At 39.7% G+C, this 24,770-nt stretch overlaps 1 pseudogene across 1 annotated transcript; it reads left to right on the forward strand.

Moving 5' to 3' along the window:
- The first annotated feature begins 780 nt into the window (after positions 1-780).
- On the forward strand, positions 781-1,181 carry LOC309816751 (ubiquitin-conjugating enzyme E2 W-like; annotated as a pseudogene). The gene has a single exon. The product of its transcript is annotated as a ubiquitin-conjugating enzyme E2 W-like (transcript).
- The last annotated feature ends 23,589 nt before the right edge of the window (positions 1,182-24,770 follow it).

Raw genomic sequence — 24,770 nt, forward strand, 5'->3', positions numbered from 1 at the left:
TTCATCATCCCCAAATGAAAACTTGCAGTACTTTGGTGGTTATTTGCAGCCATGCACAGAGTTGCAAAAAATTCCAGTCACTCAATGTGCACATTCCCAGCTGATGTGCACGGCTTTGATGAGACAACCAGGCTTTGTTGTTGCAGTTCTTACACTGCAAACAAGTGCTCTTTTTGAAGTCTGTTTAGCACTACTGCTATTTGCTTTTTTGTCCTTTTTATTGGTGATTTCGCTGTTTAAAATGGTCTCCAAGTATAGAGCTGAAGTGCTCTCTGGTGTTCCTAAGTGCAGTAAGGCTGGGACATGCCTTATGGAGAGAACAGCTAGATAACAGGCAGGGGTCATAGTGCTGCTGGCCCTGAGACCAACATTAATGAATCAACATTAATATTAAAAGGCTTTTAAACAGAAACACACTTAAAACAAAGTTCTGTATTGATTATCTGATGAAAATGCTGTGACCAGAGGTTTACAGGAACCTAACCTGTATTTCCCCTAAGAACAATGGTTCAGTGTTCGCTAAATCGGTGTTCTCAAAACTTTATGGTACATGACTCTTGTGAATAATGCACCTTTTTTGGTCTCAGTTTATGTTCCCAGCAGTCTGTAAGGTAGGTACCATTCCACTCGACAGTTGAAGACACTGCATCTCCGAGAGGCTTAGCAGGTTGCCTGTGGTCACACAAAACTAGAAATCAAACCCAGTTCTGCCAGAATGAATCATCCACGCTCTTTCTATAAAATTTTGCTGATTTTAGAGTTTTCTGGTTGAATCGAATCATGCTGAACATTCAAAAGCACTTCATTGATGGTGTCAATGCAGAACGACTACAAAAAGAACCGTTGGCTTTGCAAAATGACCCACCTCCCGGAATGACTTTAAATGAAAAGAGTGTTCAAAATTCATTTACACAGTGGATTGTAGATATGGAAGGTGCACCAGGTACCTTATATGAAGGGGAAATTTTTCAACTTCTGTTTAAGTTTAGTAGTCGATATCCTTTTGACTCTCCTCAGAGATGACCACCAGAATTCTTTTTATGTTCGAACATGTAACAAGAATCCAAAGAAAAGAAATGGTGGTATCATGATGATACTTGTTGATGCCACTGTTATCATCCTCCTAGCAGAAGATAGTCCTACTGAGAAAATGAGCACTTTGATCATTCAGTCTTTGAACTTTAACCTTTGACTGGAAATGACCTATAGACAAAGAAGACTACTTCCTTTTACTGCATTTTTACTTGTGTGCATTCTGGGCGCATGTTGATCGCTGCTTCAGTCCAGGCAACTGACATGCTTTTATTAGTCATACAGTATTGATGCAGGTGTCAGGAAATGTCAAATATAATTCCATTTTTAATTTTTATTTTTTTAAGCTTTTGGAAAAGTTCCAGGTCCTCATGTACGGTGCAATAACAATGACTTCCTTGGCGGTTTGGGGACGTTCATTGCCGGCAACGGATGTTGTAACAGGAAAAATTTTCATCAACTCCTGCCACCCAATGATTAATGCATGATAGAGCCTATGAAATGAACTTATTCATTAGAGTGGGATTATAAATAAAGTGAGGGATCCAACATTACTTTGAAAGTCACCCCAACTGCTTATATTTGGATTCTATGCACTGTGAACCTAAGGTTAACAGCATGAATTAACATGCGTTTTTAAAGGACTGTAATGAAAAATCATTGCGTATTTATTGAATTGTTTATATCTGCTGTCAAATTGTTTTGACATGGACGGTTTTCAAGTAACATTGGCAGAGAGGTAGAATATGTTATCCCTCTGGTGAAAATGAATTCATCTGTTGTATATAGTTCCTCAATCTCTGAAGTAAAGGTAATATAGGGTATTGTAAAGTAAATATAGTATTTATAGTAAAGTAAAGGTAATATAGATATGAATGGTTTAATAAAGGCTTTATTTTGTAAGAAAAATGGCAGTGATGATTAAACTGCTGCAGTCCATAATTTGGGCTTGTTATTTGTACATTGACGATTTTTTTTCCAAGTAGATTACACTCTGTTACTTCCATTCCACTCTGTTACTAGCCATCAGCATTAAGCCCTGCTGCCCAAACACTATTTCATTTATTTATGTTTGGAAAATCCATAAACATTTTTGTCTGCAAGTTTGTTTCTTTTGTTATGTTTTAAGTCAAGTTTGAACATTACAATACTTTAATTGAAAAACTTTTGTCAAGTTTTTCCTTGTAAATTTTCTTTATTTGTAAGCATCATCTTGTCCTTCAATCCTGTACCCTAAAATAAGGAATACATTTTGACAGAGGCTTAATGTTTTTTTTTTTTTTTTTTGTACGCGGGCCTCTCACTTTTGTGGCCTCTCCTGTTGCGGAGCACAGGCTCCGGATGCGCAGGCTCAGCGGCCATGGCTCACGGGCCTAGCCGCTCCGCAGCATGTGGGATCTTCCCGGACCGGGGCATGAACCCGTGTCCCCTGCATCGGCAGGCGGACTCTCAATCACTGCACCACCAGGGAAGCCCGAGGCTTAATGTTTTAACAAAAGAGTGTGGACATTTTTATTTTAAAATTTAGGTAAAAGTACACTATAGAATATGGCATGTTTGCTTATTTGTCTCACACAACCATACAGTTTTGTTCTGGAGGGATTTGTTTTGTTTTGCTTTGCTTTGTTGGTATTTAAGACTTTGCTTACAGCTAGATAATATTTTGCTATAGAAAAAAAAAATTTCTGAAGGCTCCAGCTCTCAGTACCATGTAAGTTAATGATACTGTAATTAGGTTCTCTTTTTTAAAAATCAATTAATGTATTTTATAAATTACCTTTTCACATATGCAAAATCTGTTTCTACTACAATGTTACTTTTACTAATGCCTATTGTTGCACTCTTTTTGACATATCCTGCAGTGAATATATGAATCAATTTGGGCTTAAAAATGAAAGCCAGTTGGCTAAAAGGTTTGAAATATGTACCCCAACAAAACCTTCCAATCAATAATTGGCAAAGAATATTTTACAAATTGTTTTTAATCTCTGTATAGATGACATTTTGTAGCTTTGTATATGTTAATTAAAAGTGTATAATTTTATACTCTAAAAGTATAATTGTTGAACTCAGGGGTGGGTAGACTTCTAAAATATATTTATTATTCTCAATATTTCTGCTGTAGAAATAACTTGAAAAAAATTTTAAACTATGGCCAGCCACCAAATTGTGGACACTGTTTATACTGTTAGTTAGCAACTACCACTGTTTAAACTTAGAAACATTTTTGTTCTTGACTAGATATACATAAGTTCTCACAGTAGTAGTCTCTACCAGTATTATTAGTTGGCTGATTCAACCAAGACAAAAAAATGTTTTTTGGAATTTCTTCAGTCCTAAGCACATATATATGCTTAGATTCTACACTATTTGTCTCAAACTTCCTTGGTTTTAACTGCTTTTAAATATGAAAATTGCAGCTTTAAATTATGTATTTTTCATATTTTACATAACTGCTCTAAACTACTGATTCACTTGATCATTCTCTGGGGTGGGGTAGGGGGTCTCTCTCCGGACTGCTGGTCCTCTTACTAAAACCCTTTTATAAAGAAATGACCTGTGACATTTATTCACCAAAGGAATTAATATACCAGGTCAAAGGTTAACAATGCTACTGTATAGATTAATAGGTCATACATAGCCTCAATTGAGTTTTTAATACAAATAATAGTATTTTAACATACCTCTCTCTCTACATAGAGATACCATACAATAAATTAAAATGACACAGAGGAAAGTAAAGGAAAACCAAATAATTTGGGTACATTTTATGGTTTAAGGAGAAGAAGATAGGATGAAATATCCTAAAATATAGAAGCACCAACCATTCAAAATTTGCAATCTGATAACACCTTATGCATTACTTCCTTGAACTTAGGAGTCATTGAAAACTCCAGTACACTTAGATTTAATTAAGTTAATTTTAAATGTAAGTTACATAATTGAAAGACATAGATGTTTACCTGAGTCATTGCTTAAGAGAGGGCAATTAACAGTTTTGTTATAATAAAAAGAATATTTCTCTGTACTGCACTGTTGAATGACAACCAGAATAAGAAAGTGTACATGGGAACATGCTACTTCCCTCTTCCCTGCATTCCCTCTGTGAAGCATTATCTGCTGCATAGGTCTACAGAATTATACCTTCAGATTTAGGACAATATGTACTCTCTTCTTTTTTATTTATTTATTTTAAGGTCATTCTTCTGGTTTGCCAAATTCTGTTAAGGCAGTGATACATTCAGTTCCTTATTTTGCATGAACTTGGTGTCCTTTCAAAAAAAAATATTATGTCAAGTAGGTAATTAATACCATAGATTTTAAAGAGAGAAACGGTTTTCAGTTTTTTAAGATAAATTTTTAAAAATAAATTTTACGGCTGTTGTCTTAAGGAATTTAATATTCATCTCTAAAGGACTTACTTGTAATGTACAAATTCCTCTTTTTTAGCTAGCAGGGAAATAAGGCTTTTTTTAAATCCTTGGAAGAAAATGCGAAAAATAGCTTTTATATAGAGTTCATCTAGAGAAAGATCGTAATACTTATTGTTTTTTTGTTGTTTGTTTGTTTTTGTTTTTGTGGTACGTGGGCCTCTCACTGTTGTGGCCTCTCCCGTTGCGGAGCACAGGCTCCGGACGCGCAGGCTCAGCGGCCATGGCTCACGCACCCAGCTGCTCCGCAGCATGTGGGATCTTCCCGGACCAGGGCACAAACCCATGTCCCCTGCATTGGCAGGCGGACTCTCAACCACTGCGCCACCAGGGAAGCCCTTATTGTTTTGACTAGGTATATAAATATTTGGTATAAAGTAACTAGAATAGTTTACTACTTTTTCCCTTCTGAAATTTTAACTATATGCAAAAATACATATCATTAGATTCCTGTGGTGGATAATAATTTCTTCAGATCCTAGAATAGGTACCTAGTGACTGCTTAATTGTTCCCAGATTGCATCAAAGATGAATTGAAATGAATAATGATTTGAAAATGGTATGTAACCACATATTACTTGTTTCTGGTAATCAAGTCTTATTTTTTATAAAGAGCTGAGGCTTGACCATATGATTCTTTTCTGAGGATTCACTGTTATCAAAATCAGCTACTGCACTATTCTGTTATGCTAATGCCTTTGTATCATTAAGATCTGTGAAGAAGTTATCTTTTAATCTGCACCTCCTGGCCCTAATCCTCTTTGCAGTCTTTATTTTTATTCCTCCTTTATTTTTCTTCCTTCCTGTCTACTCACAGATACCAATGGATTAGTCTTCAGTGTCCCTCTGGTCTCTGTTTTTCTTCCCTTTCCTCCCTACTTTCCTTCCTTCCCTTTCCTCTCCCTTTCCCTTTCTTGAGGTTAGGAAATCCAGAGAAGGAGGATTATTAAAATTATATCAGAAAAATATTTTAATAAAAAGACTCCATCCTACAAATAAAATAATTTCTGATATCTAATTTTAGTCCATCACTAGATGGCTAAACTTGTTGAATAACTGACTACTTGATAAATAAGCTGTTGTTAGCTATAATTTAGTTCTTAACTACTGGTATTGAGGGAATTTTGTTTACTTTTTGGATGTGACTCCTCTCTCAAAGCCTAATTATTGCCCAAATGAATTAAATTACTTATTTTGGTGAAAGTGTTTTTCCATTTAAGTTTCTAAACCATTTTGTGATTTGGAACTATTTTCTAAAAATAATAATTTATGGGAGACTTTTACTTTCTCAGCATAAATTAAAGACAGACTTATATACACCATTATCATTAGAGGCCCGTGGAATCTAAGCATGTACTTCCAAACTTAGATCTCTGTCCTTCAAGTTGAAGTTTTGGTTCTGACTACGGTCCTGATAATTGAGGTGTTTATTGTGACTTTAATTCTCAAATGTTAGCATTGGGACTTATAGTTGGGGATGTATCTCCAAAATTATTACATGAATATCTTTCTTACGAAAAATTTTTTGTTAATAAAACAGTGTGATATCTGACGCCATTTTGAATATGTGGAAGGAATGTTTGAATAGAAGCCAGTACGTCTTCACATACCTAAAGAACTCGAGTTTTGCAAGTTGAGCGCAGTTGATTGTGAAAGGAGAAACAGTTCTTGTTCTATTTCTTGGCACATACACCATCAGGGTTTTGAGAAAAGTTTGCTCCTACAATAATTCTCAGAGCTGTTTTCTCAAAGGCAAAAGCATGGTTTCAAAACTCACCGGGCTTTGGCTTGTTAGGTGTGATTTCACTTGTCAGATTTCCTGGCACATCAAATTATTGAATAATCTTGCTTCTCTAATTAAAAACCTGAAACAGGATAAATAAAGAATTTGGTAGATTGTGTCAGATACCCTGGAAATGCAAGTCTCTTCATAGTTAATCACAGATTGTTTACATAATGCAAATTGATTGCCAAGCTCAAGGAACATAGTTATTTGAATAGATTATTATCTAGTAGCCAAAAATCAGGTGCATGTTCGAGCCATAATGGATATGTTATTTTTAGTTGGTACCATTTTTCTCTCAATATTCAGAAATACAGATTGTGCATTTTATTAATAGGAATGGAAGCTCATGCTTGAAGATTTGCATAGGGCAGATGTATGTATTTTATAAAATCAAGTTGTAAAATATGTAAAGCTACTGCTTTTTAAATAAAATATAAATATTGACAGATAAATCTATATATTATTTATTTTAAATACATGTATCAAACTTGTGTTAGTTGAATATAAACTACATTGTGTGCTTTATGGAATTCAGTAACTTTTAATAATAAAGCAGTTGTCAATTAAAAAAAAAGCACCTCATTTTTAAATTGGGGTACAGGCTGACCTCGGAGATACTGTGGATTCAGTTCCAGACAAATGCAATAAAGTGAGTTACGCAATCAACTGAGTTACATGAATTTTTCGGTTTCCCGGCGCATATAAAATTTATGTTCCCACTGTACTGTAGTCTATTAAATGTGCAAAAGCATTATGTCTAAAAAAAAGTGTTCATGCCTCAATTAAAATATACTTTATTGCTAAAAAGTGCTAACCATCACCTGAGCCTTCAGTGAATCATGATAGCATCAAAGATCACGGATCACAGGTCATCATAACAAACATAATAATAACGAAAAAGCTTGAACTTTTGCGAGAATTACCAAAATGTGACACACAGACACGAAGTGAGCAAATGCTGCTAGGAAAATGGTGCTGATAGACTTGCTTGATGTAGGAATGACACAAACCTTCAATTTATAAAAAAAAATCTGGGAAGTGTGATAAAATGAAGCACAATGAAATGAGGGACGCCTGTAGCTTTTTCTTGTTTCCATCTCTTCCCACTGCAGAAGGAGGTAGTTTATAGGGTGATGAGCTCGGGCAAAACAAAACACCCCAAGACAAGACAAAGTTCCTAGTGCCTCAGGAGAAGCAAAGTAAAAGTTTAAATATATCTTTTTAATCTAGAAGAGAGGGTGAATCTTAAATCAGTAAAACCACTGCATTTTTGCCTTTCTATTGATTTCTTTTTTTTTTTTTAATAGATCTTTGTTGGAGTATAATTGCTTCACAATACTGTGTTAGTTTCCTATTGATTTCTTTGTTTCAGTTAGCAGGACTTTTTTTTTAGGTTAGTTAGGCTCTTTTATGAGTTTTTATGTTGAGATTTTTATGCTTTCATTTGTTTTGCTTTGAGCACCTAATGATTTCTTTTACTGTCCTTTATGTCTGATCTGCCCCGAACAGTCATAAGAATGGCCCATAAACTACTTCCTCCAGCAATCCATGCATTGCTGTGTGAAACTTTATAAAGGAGAGGGTCATGTGACTCACAAGTCATCTGAGGACACCCTGCCCCACTTCCTTACAATTGACACAAGCCCCCTATCCCACACTCAGCTGGAAAATTTAATCTCTGCTCCAAGATTTCTGCAGATTCCAGGGTCGTATATTCTTAAGGTTACCTCTAGTTCTAACTTCCTGTTAATCTCACCGCAGTCTCATTCTGAGGAGGACTATGCAGATATGGACACCATAAACTTTTCCTTAATTTTCTGCGTCCAAAATTCACAAAAGACATTTATTTGGTGTGTGTCTTAAAAGAAAGTTTAAGGTGATGGATGACTTCTACCCAGCACACAACTTGAAAACTGATTTTTAGGCACACGAGATCTAAAAAATCCTTCAACTATTCCTGTTTCTTATTTTTTTTTAAATTGACCATTTCTGGCTTCTTTGCTGGATTTATTCTGTGACTTTTCCCTTTTCCTCTGTCTCTCACTTTTGCCAACCCAAAATGTCTGGAGTACAAAGCTGGTCATCTATCTCTCTCTGTTTTTTTACTATCCTTCTACACTTAAAGCTTATTATCAAGATGTCTTTCTAAAAAAGACAGGATCCCCTAAAGAGTATTTTCATGCCAGCTATAAAAATAACATTCTAAACTCCCTTTTTATGGAGTGGAAGCTTCATAGAAGGGAGGATTGGATGAGTTTACCAGGGATTTAAAGAATCAAGACCACAAAAGTGAGTCGGAAATACTACCATCAGAGAAAAATTGGACTTTGCATCTTTGTCTCTGTTTGACATTCTGCCCACGGCAGTTCTTATATTGATTGTTCACTTCTCTAAGAAGAATGTAGGTTCCACTCCCAGCCTCAGACGATGTCGCTTTCAAAGAAAGATGGCCAAACTCACTTCAAAATGATGGGATTGCATAGAAAATGTGAGCAGGTGGGACTGGAGTGATTAGCCCATTTTTGGCGTGCGTTTTCTCACCATTTCCCAGATATGTGGGACAGATTTTAGTGGAGAAGGCCTACTCCTTCATTTCAAATAACAATATTAACTCCAATAATCACCAACACTTACTTAGGGTTTACTGTATGAGTGTTTCCCATTACTTAATGATATTATTTTACTCATTGATCTTCACCATGAACCAACAAGGCAGGCACTATTTTCATCCCCATTTTACAGATGAGGAACTGAGGCAGAGACGTCATCCAAGATGGTTACAAACCAAGGCAGTTTGGCTCCAGAACCCATGTTCTTACTCGCCATGCTGCTCAGTCTCTCTCTGATTTCACAAATAGTAATGCCAGGGGACTGCTGAGCCCAGTGGCTCAACACACAGTGATTGGAACACCAAGGTCATATGTTAAATCCTGCCAGATCCTTTAAGCATCAGCCCAAATGCGACATCCACAGAGCAGTCTTTCCCATACCAGGGTCATTTCCTCTGTCCCATTCTCACCGGTCCATGTACTGTTTAGTACATAATTGCTAAGTAATTATCTGTGCAGTTAATACTTTATCTCCTCAGCTAACATGCAATCTCCATGCAAACAAGGATCACCTCTCTGTCACCACTGCCTTTCCAATACTCAGCAGAGTGTTTGACACATAGTGTGGCTTCAACAAATATTGGCTTCAAGGATGCATGAATAAGAATGGACACAGAAGTGCATAATTCCAACTCCTTCCAGAGCAGGGCTTCTCAGATTCCACACTAAGCAGAGAAAAGAACACTTTCTTAATGGTTGAATTTTACTAATAACCCCAGCTTATTATGAGATTACACTTTTGCAGGTTAAGTTCTTTGGGAACAAATATAGCAAGGAAGGGTTTATTTAATGATAGCAGCTATCATGGGGAAGTACATATTATATGCAGGTGCCGTGCTAAATGTTTCATACCATTATCTTACCTGGTTCTTATAACCCCGTGGTTGACAGAGGCCCAGAGGACTTAGTAACTTGACCAAGGTGACATCATTGGCAGGAAGGCCTGGGATTTGAACCCCGGCAGGTCTGGCTGATGGCAGAGCCCTTGCTCTCAGTCACCCAGTTATAAGAATCCATTAGTGCTCTTGACGTCTTATTTTTACAAACATTTCTCCATGCTCCAACACACATTTATATTCACGGAGAGTCTTCTAGAAGACATAAATGTGGATCCCTGTGCATGGAACAGTGCCTGGCACTTAAAAATGTTTGTTGAATAGACAAATGGTTAGAAAGGCCTTTCTTACTTCATTGTATTGAATATGTTATTAAAATAAAGTTCCCACTGTTTATGAAAGGGTGTCTACTTCTTATCTATTTCTTGTCTGTTTCTAAACCAAGCAGTTTAACCAAGTCTTCTGTCAGCCGAGCTTCTGCTGTCCCATGCCTTCCACGCTTTCCCTTTAATCTAAACCACTTACCAAGATATTTTCCCTAAAATGAGACAGTCTCCTCTCAACTAAGGCAAATTCATAGTAAAATACCCACCCCTCATACATACATTCTTTCATTTAGTTGAGACCATCTCCTCCATTTTACCAATGGGGAAAAACGAAGCTGGTCCAGTATGTCTCTTAATTAAAGCTTTTTAATAGACACACTTTTTTGCAGCGAACTCTTTTCTGTATTTCTTTTGCAAGCCATGGAAGTGGGCATAAAGTCTTCCCCCTAGCAATGCAGGCGGGATGATGCTTTCTGATGCTCTTGGTTTCCTCTTGGGGTGAAGATAATGCTCTGAAATGCTCTACCCCCCTGACTGCTGCTTCGAGACAGTGGGTGTGAGCCAAGAAAATCTATTCAGCCATTTGTTAGCTCCAAAAACAGCATCAGTGAGAGAGAAGGCCTCAAGCTACAGGGCCCAAAATGTGGATCTGAACATTCTGGTGCTTCTATTTTCAGAAGTGCAGCGGGATAAACGGCACCCACAAGGTTTTGGAAAGAAAATCTGCAAAAGAACAATGAAAATAGCTCTTGCTGTTGGTCCCCTCCCCCATCCCTGACTCTAGCCTGGGCCAGGGAGGGACTTAAGTGAGTGAGGAGAAAACAGAGCGGGCCACCAGTGGAAAGGAACTTCTCACCCTGAGTGGCCCCGTGAGGCAGGATGTGTTCTTTTTTGTGTGTGTTACATGGGCCTCTCACTGCTGTGGCCTCTCCCGTTGTGGAGCACAGGCTCCGGACGCGCAGGCTCAGCGGCCATGGCTCATGGGCCCAGCCACTCTGCGGCATGTGGGATCTTCCCGGACCGGGGCACGAACCCATGTCCCCTGCATCGGCAGGCAGACTCTCAACCACTGCGCCACCAGGGAAGCCCAGGATGTGTTCTTTAAGGGACTTACTCCTTTTGTGATGAAATCAACGTAGATAGACTACTCTCTCCAAAGAGATCTTCTCTCTGAGCTGAATACTTCTAGAAGAAAGCAAGCCACAGAAGAATACAATGACAGTGTCCATTCTTTGCTTCCTGGCTGTAAAAACCTGCATTTGAAAGCTATACAGTATAGTCTTGGGAACTTGCACAGAGTAGCTGAGTATCCTTTGTAGATTGCAAGAATGTCTGACGAGTATAAGGTCTGTTTGGGTACTTGTGCCCCTTCTGGAAAACAGGGTCACTGGGGGAAGAGGCTCTGGCTCGCTCATTTCAGAATCCAAGTTGCACTGAGCACGGGGCCAGACAAATAGGACATGGTCATCAGGGAGGGAGGGTGGAGGGACCAGGTTTGTAGAATCAGCCTGGGAGCCTGGTTCCTCACCACTTCCTTTGTTGATCCTTCAACCTTTAAACCAGAGGACTGAGCTTTTTTTTTTTTTTTCCTGTGGCTTGGACCCCTTCAACAGGCAGATGAAGCTTGTGGATATCTTCGCAGAATAATGATTTTTTTTAAAAATCCATAAAATGCATTGCCTTTTCAAAGAAACTAATTTCACTGAAAATAGTTATCAAAATATTTAATAACACTAATGTGTGAAATGGTAATATATGGGCTTCTTTATTTACACATTAAAGAAAAAGGTCCAGTGGCAGGTCTAAAGACTTCATAATTTTTAAATAGTGATAAGTGTAAATGATAATTTGAAATATTGGCAACACTTATAACATGATAATTAGCTATGATTCCTATTGGTGACATGGTCACAGCTACTCTAATACTTAATGCTGCTGTGGTTTATTCCCTCATTCATTATTGAGGGACATATCAAATTTCAGTTAGGAGTCAGTGAAAATGAAGACGCTTTTTATTTTTCCCCTCTGAGTTCATGGCCTTCCTGGCTAGAAGCCTCTGCTTTCAACACTGCAGTGGTCCAGGGGCAATTCCTCAGAGCTTTTCTCTGCTTTGTCTGTGTTCATCCCCTCTGCCGTATCTTCTAGTCCCGTGGGTTTCAAAGTAAGTTGATGATTCTCAAATTTCTGCTTCCAAACCTGGATGTCTCTGCCAAAACTCCTTCAGTAGTTCTGTAGGTGTCTTGTTGGCAGCTCACACCAAATGGTCCAAAGGGCTCCAATCTACCCACTTCCCACCTGTCCAACTGTAGTCTCTCCTGTCTCAGTAAACAAGGCTCCATTCTTCTGGTGGTCCAGGCCAAAGAAGGTGGGCTCTCCCTGTCTCCTCCTTTTCTTTCACCCACATCCAAACCAATCAGTAAGTCCTCTCAGCTCTACTTTCAAAACATTCATATTCCACCTGGCTTCCTGACACCTGCAGGACTAACACCTGGGCTCAGATCACCCTCATCCCTCGCCCAGATTACTGCAATAGCTTTGTAACCAGTCCTCTTTCTCTTCCATTGCCTTCCTAAAGTCTGCTCTCGGCACGGCAGCCAGAGGAATCTTTTAAAAACAAGAGTGACGCAATCTGTACCACTCCTTTTTTCAAAACTCTCCAAAATCCCTTCCATTTCTCCAAGAATAAAATTCATGTTTCAAGCAAGGACTACAAGGCTCATGCTCCCTCATGGTCTCTCCGACAGCATCACTCAATCAGCCTGAGTTGCTTTTGTCTCCTGTTGTTCTTCAAATTCACCCACTCAATTCCTACTCCAGGGCCTTTGCCCTTGCTGTTACTCGGCCGGAATGCTCTTCCAAACATCCACGTGACTCATCTCTTCCTTCAAGTTCTGGTCAAATACAATCAAATATAATATCAATGGGTGAAGGCTTCCCCAAACCTGTTATGGACTGCATTCTGTCCCTGCCCCCTTCCCCCCAAATTCATGTACTGATGTTCTAACCCCCAGTATGTCAGCATGTGACTGTATTTGGAGATAGGGTCTTTAAAGAGGTAATGCAGTTAAAATGAAGCTGTTAGGGTGAGGCCTAATCCAACCTGACTGGTATCCTTATAAGAAAAGATCAGGACACAAAAAGAGACACCAGGAGTGCACATGCACAGAAGGACGACTGTGTGAAGGGGCAGCAAGGGGCCGCCATCAGCAAGCCAATCAGAGAAGCCTCAGGAGAAACCAACCCTGCCAGCACCTTGACCTTGGACTTCTGACCTGCAGAACTGTGGGAAATAAATGTGTGTTTTTAGGACCCCTAGTCTGAGGTGTTTTGCTATGGCAGCCCTAGCAGATGAATACAACACCCTGTATACATGATAATTCCACTCTCCCTCCCAAGACTCATTTCCCCCTCCTTTTCCTGCTTTATTTTCCTCTGTTAGCACACATCACCATCAAGTCCACTAAATATTTATAAAACATAAGCAAATTATTTTATTTGCTCATGGTCCATCTTCCTTACTGGGATATATGCATTATGATGGCACAGACTTTGCCTAGACTGTGGACTGACGAGCACTCGGACTAGAGTCCTACACTCAGTAAATATTTGTTGAATGAATAAATTAATTAAATGGTTTGCTTCTAATAAAGCTGCTTTCCTATTTCAGCCACTGTTATTATTAACATCAGGCCACCACTCTGGAATTCGATGGATCAGCCGACATTCAGGCATGAACGGATATGGGCCATCTCAAGACCCTCCACTCTACCGGCCAAGGAGGGGACAATGGCAATCAAGTGAACCTAAGCTGACTCTCTTCCCCTCACACCTGAGGTATGTTCTTTCTCGCCTGGGCAGGGAGGTAGGGAGCTATTTCTAACTGCTAATGATACCATTTTCCTTTTTTTTTTTTTTAATAAATTTATTTATTTATTCATTTATTTAATTTTTGGCCGCATTGGGTCTTCGCTGTTGCACGCAGGCTTTCTCTAGTTGCAGTGAGCGGGGGATACTCTTTGTTGCGGGGCACAGGCTTCTCATTGTGGTGGCTTCTCTTGTTGCAGAGCACAGGCTCTAGGCGCGTCGGCTTCAGTAGTTGTGGCTCACGGGCTCTAGAGCACAGGCTCAGTAGTTGTGGCACATGGGCCCAGTCGCTCCACAGCATGTGGGATCTTCCAGGATCAGGGCTCGAACCCGTGTCCCCTGCATTGGCAGGCGGACTCTTAACCACTGCGCCACCAGGGAAGCCCCATTTTCCTTTTTTGTGTGTGTGCTTTTATATTTACATAGTTCTTCCCTATACTTTCAGTTTAATCCTCTCCCCTACTGCCTCAGAAAAAATTGCTTCTTAACTCAGTATTTGCATCCAATTTTATTCATACTGTGAGCAGGGCACTTTAAGTTAGTGATGTGACCTCTTCTGCTGGTCTGTGAGTTTCTAGAAGGAAAGAAAGTCTGTATTCTCAGGGCTGAGCGTAGTACTTGGCAGGTAGCAGGTGCTGATTGAACGTTTGTTGATGGTACTATTATCTAATATTTCGTGAGTTGTTCTAATTTCCTTATATTAAAATGGGGATATTATCACACCTCTCAAGGTTGCTGAGTTAACGTAAGTAAACCATTGAGACAATGTCTGGCACCTAGTAAGCACGCAACAAGAGTTAGCCATTGTTGTCCCTGGTGTTGGTAATGGTGTCATTTAAGCATCTATTCCGTGTACTAAAGTGCTTTCATTGCAACAGTTATGTGAGATGATAAACCAGCCATAATCATGATAACAGTTCACAGTTATTAGGTATCTAATAAGCACCAAATTTGGGGCTATCTAAAAAACCTGTTATCTAATTTTCACAGCAATCCTACATCATAGATTCTCTTGAGTCTCAATTTAGAGAAGTGGGAACAGACTCAGAGAGGTTAAGCGACTTGTCCAAGGTCACACAGCAGAGAAGTGGTAGAGCTGGGATTTGAACCTGAGCCACACTGACTCCAGGGTCGTAACCACTATGTTGTGGTGGGTGGTACAGTTTTCACTGTAGGAAAAAAGAAACAGAGAGTGGAGAGGTCAGCTAACTGGACAAAGTCACATAGCTTGTAAGCATCAGAGCAGATATTTGAGACGAGAGAATTTCCTCCGAGTCGGTGGGATTGGGGGCTGGCTGGGATTTGGGGTGCCCTTCACAAGGACATGAGATGATCCAGGGGATGGTCAGATGTCTGGGTGAGCCCTTGGGGTGAGTTAATTTAGTGCTATTAAATAAGTCTGAACTCTGAAAGCAGGCTGAACACACCAGGCTTGTCCCCTACCCTAAGAGGACATTACACAACTGCCTACACGATTAATTATTTAAATGCAGAGTGATAAGTGCTAGAAGGTGTAGGGGGCTCTGAGAGTTCAAAACAGGAAATCCTGACCGAGTCGGGTCAGAGGAGACCACAGCCACGAGGGGCAGGGCTTGCAGCAGGAGGCTGACGGCGCTCTGCACAAACCTTGCTCCCGTGGGGGCCAGAGAAGAAGCATCCTCCAGGGAAACAGACTTTGGAGAATTAAATGATCCCTTGCATTTCCTCTCAACCGTATGATTTAATTACTGGGAAATGCCACACGCATCTTTCTGCAGGGACAGATGTGTGGAAGGAAAGGCAGGCAGGTTTAATATTTTTTCTTCTGGTTTATGTTTCATTGATTTTTCTAGAAGGAAAGCCTTCTCTTTGACCTTGTCCCCACTAAGCGGGTTTGCTTGGGACAAGGAGCCTGGCAGCCTCTCGGAGATGGAAGACCCTGGCCCCGTGCCCCAAGGGAAGTCAGGAGGCAGCCAGGCAGGAGGGCGAAGGTAGAGACAGCCCTGCGTGTCTGAAACTGTGTCTCACCTGCTTCCCAAGCCCCCCATCTAACCTCTCACCAAGTCCTGTCAATTTAACTCCCAAACCTCCCTCCTATCTGCCCATTCCTCTCAGCCCACTGCTCTCTCCCTAACTCAAGTTGCCATCTTTTCCTGAAGTAGACTCCTAACGCCACCCTCAACCTCCACTCTTGTTTCCTTCCAATACCTTCTCATCAAGAGCCAACAAAGTGACTGTCTTAAATGTGAATTAGATCACTGTCATCCCATCTTCCTGAAACCCTTCAGTCGTTTCCCATTGCATTTGGGAGAAACGTCAAGAATCCTTTGCATGTGGAAACAACCTAAATGTCCATCAACAGACGAACAAAGAAAACGTGGTAGAGACATACATCGCAATACTATTTAGCCTTAAGAAAGAAGGAAATTCTGCAATTCTGCAAAAACATGAATGAACCTTGAGGATACGATGTTAAGTGAAGTAAGCCCGTCACAGAAAGATGCATGATCCCACTTATATGAGATATTGAAAATAGGCAAATTTGTGGAATCAAGGAAGGAATGATGGGTCCCAGGGTCTGCTGAGAAGGAAATGGGGAGCTGCTAATCAACAGGCTCAAAATTTCAGTGAAGTCAGGTGACTCAACTCTGGAGATCTGCAGTGCAACATGGCACCTGTCGTCAACCATGCTCTATTGTACACTTAAAATTGTGTTAAGAGGGCAGATCTCATGTTAAGTGGTCTTACCATCATAAAATAATTTTTTGAAAGAATTAAATCACATATCACCACTACTCATTATTTTAAAACTGAAACTTGAGATGAATGACCAATGTTTTGTGTGTTTCAGTTCATCTGGGAAATAGACGCTGACTAACTTATTCCAGTAACAAGATAAGCTACATGCACATTATTAATAAATGCTGGAAAGGTATTATTGATTTGATAATTTGATGATCAATGTTTTCTGTATATCAGGATTATTGGACTAAATTTATCTAAAACATACACAATGTGTGACAAAATTGGACATTTTTAGCATGAAAAAATACACTTTTTTATGTTAAAAAAAACCTTCCCACGGTCTTCCAACCCCCCGTGGTCTGGCCCCTGCTTACCCCCCTGAATCCTCTCCTCCCCTTCCTCACTGTGCTACAGCCACAATGACTCTATTCTAGCTCTTTGGAAAAACTCAATTTCTTCCCTTTTCGTGGCCTTGAGGGTTTTAATATACACGAGTGACTTCCTCAGGGAGCCCTGGTCTGACCCCTCCTCTGACAATATAGATTCCTATGCTACACTCCTCACAGCATCTTCTAATTCCCCCTTTTTAGCATCCCACACACTCTCCAAGCTTAAATGTCTGCAATTATTTGTTTACTGAGTCTCCTGCTGGAGTTGGTAAACCAGAAGGGTAGAAGGGACTGTTCTGTCTTGTTCACTACTTCATCTCCTGTGCCTCGAAGGTTGAATATCTTCCATGAATATTTATGGAGTTCTTAGGAGGTGTCAAAGGCTGTGCTAGGTGCTAGGGACACAAAAGGAATAAGATGTAGTCTCTGACCACAAGCTAAATCTCTACTGAGATACATGTAACTGTAAGTGGAAGAGATAAGACCAGATGTGCTTTCTGGTACATCAAATGTTTGAGGAAGTAAGGAAGGAAGGAATACTCTGAAATACATATGGCAAGAGTACTACCTGTAGAAAAGGAGAAGGGATCAATGAATTTGCCTGGAAAAACTGAGATGGATTCTCAAAGGAGGCGGTGATTGACTTTGACCCTAAAGGCGCCTAAAGGATGAACAGGAATTTGTCAGATGCACAAATTGGGAAGGAACATTATATCGCAGAGGCTGCTGTGCAGGAGATAGTCTGGATGAGACTGAAGGTAGGAAGGTTGGTTAAAAGGCTGGAGCAATAGCTCAGATGAAAGATGAGCAGGCCTGAACTGGAAAGCAGCAGAGCAGTTGGTGAGGAAGAGATGGCTTCTGGGGATATTACTGGGGGGACTGAATTAGAAATAGTTAGGATTCTGTTTGGCTGTAAGTAATAGAATTCTAATCAACAGTAGCCTAACAATGTAGACATCTCTTATCTCACTAACTAGAAGGCTGGAGACAGACACTCCTAGTTTGGTTTAGCAACTCAATTATGTCATTAAAGATCCAGATCTCTTCCAGTATGGATTACAATCTCTAGCTTATTGGCTTTTTATATTCAAGAATATATTGTTTGTTGATTCATGGTTGCAAAATGACTGCCACAATTCCAGGCATGGCTCCCTTCAAAGACAGGAACGAGAGGTTAAAATGGGGGAGCCAGGGTGTTGAGAGAGGATCATTTTACTTCTTTCTCCTTTTATTAGGGAGAAACTATTTTCCAGTTTCATAGCAGATATCTGCTGATGTCTCCTTGGCCAGGACAGTGTCCTATGGTCACTCCTAGCTGCAAGGTGAGCTGAGAAATACGGTATCCAGCAAAGGTAAACAGAGGTGCATGAGTGGCTTAGACGAGTCATGATCCATGCCCTGTTAGCTTGCAGAATGCCCTCCCTTAAACAAAATCAAGATTCTGTTAGTAGGAGGCCTAGCTTTGAGCACTGTCTTCCATAGGGTGGGCTCCGGTTTTATATAAACTGTCTCCACCTGGATATGAAAAATGGCAGCTCCCCCTTGGTTTCAGTGCTGTGGAAACGACCTCTTGTTCCAGCTGAGCCTGCTGTTCTTTGCTCATACATCCCAAAGAAGATGATTATACAGAACTGCAAGAGCTTTCTTGTTTCCCTGAATATCCTTGAGAAATAAGACTGCATTAATAATTTGTTTTCTTGGTATGGGTCATTCGGTTGCAAAACGATATTCTAGTCATAGCACGATACTTCCCTTCCTCATTTACATTCACCATTGGTTTAATTATGTTTTTCAGTCAGAATACTTATTAATTTTATAGACCTACCTGAAAATTAAATTGGATAAATTCCTTTTGGTTGGTACTTTGAAAAATGTGTTTTTCCAAGCCACTGCTGGAGCCCACCTCGGCCCTGTACGTTTTTGTTCCTCTTTAAGTTCATTTGCAAATAACACTGTGTTGGTTTAAAGGGTATTCATCATTTCCGAGCAGGAGAAACACTGCAAAATGCAGCCCAATTCAAAACATAGTAGGAGGACAATGGAGAAAATGGTCAAATATTTTATTTTCTCATGGGGGGTAAGCCACGGAGTGAGACATAAAATTTCTCTTGTGATTCAATGAATTTGCCTTGTTTGTGGAGAGACATCTATGTAGTTCTGAAAAAAGCCAGTAAGTCACAAAGTGCAAAAAGGACATGGAGTGGGTCCTTCTCTGTTGACCAGGGTTAAGGGGGCAAAAGGTGACAACAGCAGGTGGAGCATTTATTCATTAAACATTTACCAATCTGCACTGTGTCTCCGGCACCATGGTGTTAGAAACCAAATTAAGACATGTTATCTACCCTCAAGCAACTCATATTTTCACAGTAGATACAGGTAAATATACCATGATGATGAAACATGAGAAGTGTTATGATAGACAAAAGCACAGAACACTGGGAGAGGCCAGAAGCAGGGCACCAGCCCCCTACCCTGAAAGCACAATGAGGTCAGGAATCATATCTGCACTATAGGGGCTGGGACTCAGGCCAGTGCCTGGCATATAAATGCTCAGTGACTGGTTGCTGGGTGAATTGGATTAAAATGAATCAGACCTGATGCCATGTATTAATTAAGGTAATATTAGCTGCTATAACAAATAAGCCTGCAAATCACAATGGCTGTAATACAGTAGAAGTGTGTGTGGGTGTGTGTGTTTGTGTGTGTCTGTGTGTGTGTGCACGGCATCTCCAGCTTGCTGACTGCCGATCTTGGGACTTCTCAGCCTCCAAAATTGCACGAGCTAATTCCTTATAACAAACTTATTTATATATTGATATATACCACCATCCTGTTGGTTCTGTTTCTCTGGAGAACCCCAACTAATATGAACCGAACAAGTGAACTGACTTTGGTTAGTGACTAATCATAAAATGACAAAGTTATACTGATCATAAAAAAAGGCTCTACTTGCGAGAGGAGGACAAGAGCAAGTGATAGAAACTTTCATATAAAAACCAAAGCAGAAGGTAACTGGTCCCACACCTTGACTTTTGTCCAAACCCTGAAAATCCCTAAGAAGGTTTTCAAATCTATGAAGTTTGAGTTATGCAGGATGAATAAGTTCTGGGGATCTAATGTACAGCATGGTAACGACAGTTTAACAATATCATATTGTATACTTGATATCTTAATTGTTCTCACCAAAAAAAGGGTAAACGTGAGGTGATGGGAATGTAAATTAGCTGGATTGTAGTAACCATGTCATATTGTATACATTTATCAAATCATCACATTGTACACCTTAAATATATACAATTTTAATTTGTCACCTATACCTCAAAAAAGCTGGAAAAAAGGAATATTTGTTTTAAAAACAAAAGACACCAGTAGCTCAAGGTTCTAATCCTGTGCCTCTAAATCATTAGTTCAAGCCCCAAATGCTATCAGACCTCCATCTCTTCAGTGTAAAGTTAAGGAATTGAGTCACATGGTCTCTGATGTCCCTTCAGCTCTGAGAATCTATGACTCTTCAGGAGTTTATGAATTTTCACAGAGTTTCCTGAAGCCGTGTGGGTGGGTCCTGGCTACAGAATAAAAGAAATCAAGTGAATTCTTCGTTGTGGTGGGACTCGGGGGATGGGGTGAATTCTTCCTGGGTTCCCAGCCTGGCTCCATTACTTTGTGGCATGAACTTCGAGAAATTTACATAACCTCCCTGTGCCTCAGTTCCCTCACCCATGATATAACAGTAGCACCGTTAAGATAATAATAAACATCTACCTCATGATGGAGGTTGTAAAAATTAAATGAGATGATGTTCATAAAGAACCTATAGCGGTGCCTGGCACACGGTCAGGGCCCAGTAAACGTAAGCTGTTATTACTGCTGGTGTTACCATTCTCACCATTATTTCCTTGTTTAGAAACTTAGCGGTCGTCACTTTGCTTTTTAGTCTGCTCTTTTGTTTTGTTTCCCTCACCTAATTTATACATTCCCCAAATGGGTGAAGGATATCATGCATGGGGAGTGATGGGGAATAAAATACAATATAAAAGTATGTTTCTAGATACTTTGGAAACAGTAGATACAACTGCAAAAGGAGGCATAACCAAAAGCTAGAATAAAAAATTACAAGGGCACTATTTATACAGCATTCTCAAAATGTCAAAATTGTTATGATGGAAAACAAATCGATGGTTGCAGGCCGTTAGGGGTGGGGGTGTGGCTAGAAAAGGGTCGCGTGAAGGCATTTCTTTGTGCTGATGGAACAGTTCTGTGCCCTGATTGTGGTGGTTGCATGGACTTATTCATTTGATGAAATTTCGTAGATCTACAAACACACACACAGAGGCACGCGCGGGCGCGAATGAGAATCTGTAAAGATGGACAAAATCCAAATAATGTCTGTGATTTAGTTAATAGTATTGTACCAGAGTCACTTTCCTAATATTGATGGTGTAGTCTGGTTTATGTGAGATGTTACCATTGAGGGAAGCTTGGAGAAGGGCACACAGCAACTCTTTTAACTACGTTTGCAGCTTTGTAGGAATGAAAAATTGTTTCAAAATAAAATTTAAAAAATTACAATAGCAGTAGAAAAATTAAAACTATCCATTTAACAGTAACAGGTGATTACAAGATATAATAGAAAGTAAATTCCCAATTTTTCCAACAGAGCTGATCACAGACTCAGAATGGGGTAAGTCACAAAGGAAAGGAAACCAATTACCTTTGGTTATTGAGCGACAGACTTGGCAGGCACCAAAGTGGTCACAGTCACCAAACACCACCCCCGTGTTACCACGACTGGGCAAGAGTCCAAGAAGCGAGGGCTGAGTGGTTCTGTGGGACCCTCCTGGGCTGGAGCATGTGGTCCCTGCTGGAGATGCTTGAGGCAAATTTGGGAAGAACTGGAACAGGAAGCAGAGAGGGGAGGGTTTCAGACTTTGCATAAGCACCTAAGCCAAAGTGCGGGTGCTAGAGAGTACAGGAGTCTCTCCCTAAGCCCCATCCCAGCCTCTGTGCACCCTCAGAGCTTGCCGACTCCTTTTGCTACGTACAGTATTTTTGAGGGACTGCTTTTGCACTGGGATCAAAAAATGGGTGACCCCTCTCACTCCTTCTTGGCTGTGCTTGATTGTGGAAATGATGAGGGGGATGAGGCTGATGAGAGCACCAGACACAGAAATGCTGCAGGTGCGCCTGGCATGGTCCTAAGCATATTATATATTCTTACTCATTTAACCCTCACGACCACCCCTGGGAGGTAGGTACTATTTTCCCCATGTTAAAAGTAAAGTAACTGAGGCTCAGAGAAGCAAAATACATTGCCCAAGGTCACACAGTTTAGAGTCGACGCTGTTGAGTTTATTCTCAGCATGATCAAACCTTTTCCTTCCTCGTTGCTTATGAATGCTAAGAAGGCAGGACAGGGGGACCACAAGGATTAGAAACCCCATTTAGAAACCTTAATGATCGTCTCTTTGCATTTTAGCCTTTTTTTTGGGTCTTGCTTCCCCCCACTCTTTTGTACATTCCTGAAAAGGGAGGAGGGTGTCATGGTATGCAATGGAGAATAAAATAAAGGAAAATATAGTATATTAATTTAATATACTGGTTGGCAAAAAAGTTCATTCGGGGTTTTCCGTAATATCTTACTGTTTGGCCAACCCAATAATTATAATGTATTATATATTAAGATAATGTAACATTATAAAGTAAAAGTAGGTTTAAGGATACTTTAAAAATAAGTAGACATAATTGGGCAACAGGCATAACCAAAAACTAGCATCAAAAGTACAAGGGCACCATTTGCAGCAACATGGATGGACCTAGAGATTACCATACTAAGTGAAGTTAAGTCACAAAGAGAAAGACAAATACCATACGATATCATTTATATGTGGAATCTAAAATACGACACAAGTGAACCAATCTATGCAACAGAAAAAGACTCACAGAATATAGAGAACAGACTTCTGGTTGCCAAGGGGGAGAGGGGTGGGGGAGAGATGGACTGGGAGTTTGGGATTAGCAGATGCAAGCTATTATATGTAGAATGGATAAACAACAAGGTCCTACTGTATAGAACAGGGAACTATATTCAATATCCTGTGATAAACCATAACAGAAAAGAATATAAAAAAGAATGTATATATATATATATATAACTGAGTCACTCTGCTATACAGCAGAAATTAACACAACATTGTAAATCAACTATACTTCAATAAAAAAAGTACAAGGGTACCATGTATATGACATTCTCAAAATGTCAAAATTACACCGATAGAGAACAAAATCAGTGGTTTCCAGGGGCTAGGGATGGGGGGAAAGTATGTTAGTTAATAGTTTTACACCAGTGTCAATTTCCTGGGTAAAGAAGGGAATCTCACCACTCTCCACTCTCTCTCTCTGTCACTTAGGGCACTTAATCTAGTAAGTGCCTAGCCCATATTCTGTAAAAACTAGTAAAAGTGAAAAACACGGAAAACTGAAGCAACTTTAAATCCAGCAACAAAAAAATTATTAAAACACAGTACTTTTTGTTGCAATGGTAAATGGGAGTGTTTTCTTAATTTCACTTTCAGATTTTTCATCATTAGTGTATAGGAATGCAAGAGATTTCTGTGCATTAATTTTGTATCCTGCTACTTTACCAAATTCATTGATTAGCTCTAGTAGTTTTCTGGTAGCATCTTTAGGATTCTCTATGTATAGTATCATATCATCTGTAAACAGTGACAGCTTTACTTCTTTTCCGATTTGGATTCCTTTTATTTCTTTTTCTTCTCTGATTGCTGTGGCTAAAACTTCCAAAATTATGTTGAATAATAGTGGTGAGAGTGGGCAACCTTGTCTTGTTCCTGATCTTAGTGGAAATGGTTTCAGTTTTTCACCATTGAGGATGATGTTGGCTGTGGGTTTGTCATATATGGCCTTTATTATGTTGAGGTGAGTTCCATCTATGCCTACTTTCTGGAGGGTTTTTATCATAAATGGGTGTTGAATTTTGTCGAAAGCTTTCTCTGCATCTATTGAGATGATCATATGGTTTTTCTCCTTCAATTTGTTAATATGGTTTATCACATTGACTGATTTGCGTATATTGAAGAATCCTTACATTCCTGGGATAAACCCCACTTGATCATGGTGTATGATCCTTTTAATGTGCTGTTGGATTCTGTTTGCTGGTATTTTGTGGAGGATTTTTGCATCTATGTTCATCAGTGATATTGGCCTGTAGTTTTCTTTCTTTGTGACATCCTTGTCTGGTTTTGGTATCAGGGTGGTGGTGGCCTTGTAGAATGAGTTTGGGAGTGTTCCTCCCTCTGCTATATTTTGGAAGAGTTTGAGAAGGATAGGTGTTAGCTCTTCTCTAAATGTTTGATAGAATTCACCTGTGAAGGCATCTGGTCCTGGGCTTTTGTTTGTTGGAAGATTTTTAATCACAGTTTCAATTTCAGTGCTTGTGACTGGTCTGTACATATTTTCTATTTCTTCCTGGTTCAGCTTCAGAATGTTGTGCATTTCCAAGAATTTGTCCATTTCTTCCAGGTTGTGCATTTTATTAGCATATAGTTGCTTGCAGTAATCTCTCATGATCCTTTGTATTTCTGCAGTGTCAGTTGTTACTTCTCCTTTTTCATTTCTAATTCTACTGATTTGAGTCTTCTCCCTTTTTTTCTTGATGAGTCTAGCTAATGGTTTATCAATTTTGTTTATCTTCTCAAAGAATGAGCTTTTAGTTTTGTTGATCTTTGCTATCATTTCCTTCATTTCTTTTTCATA

The sequence above is a fragment of the Mesoplodon mirus genome, assembly GCF_964341445.2.
Source record: "Mesoplodon mirus genome assembly, chromosome: 15".
Lineage (NCBI taxonomy): Eukaryota > Metazoa > Chordata > Mammalia > Artiodactyla > Ziphiidae > Mesoplodon > Mesoplodon mirus.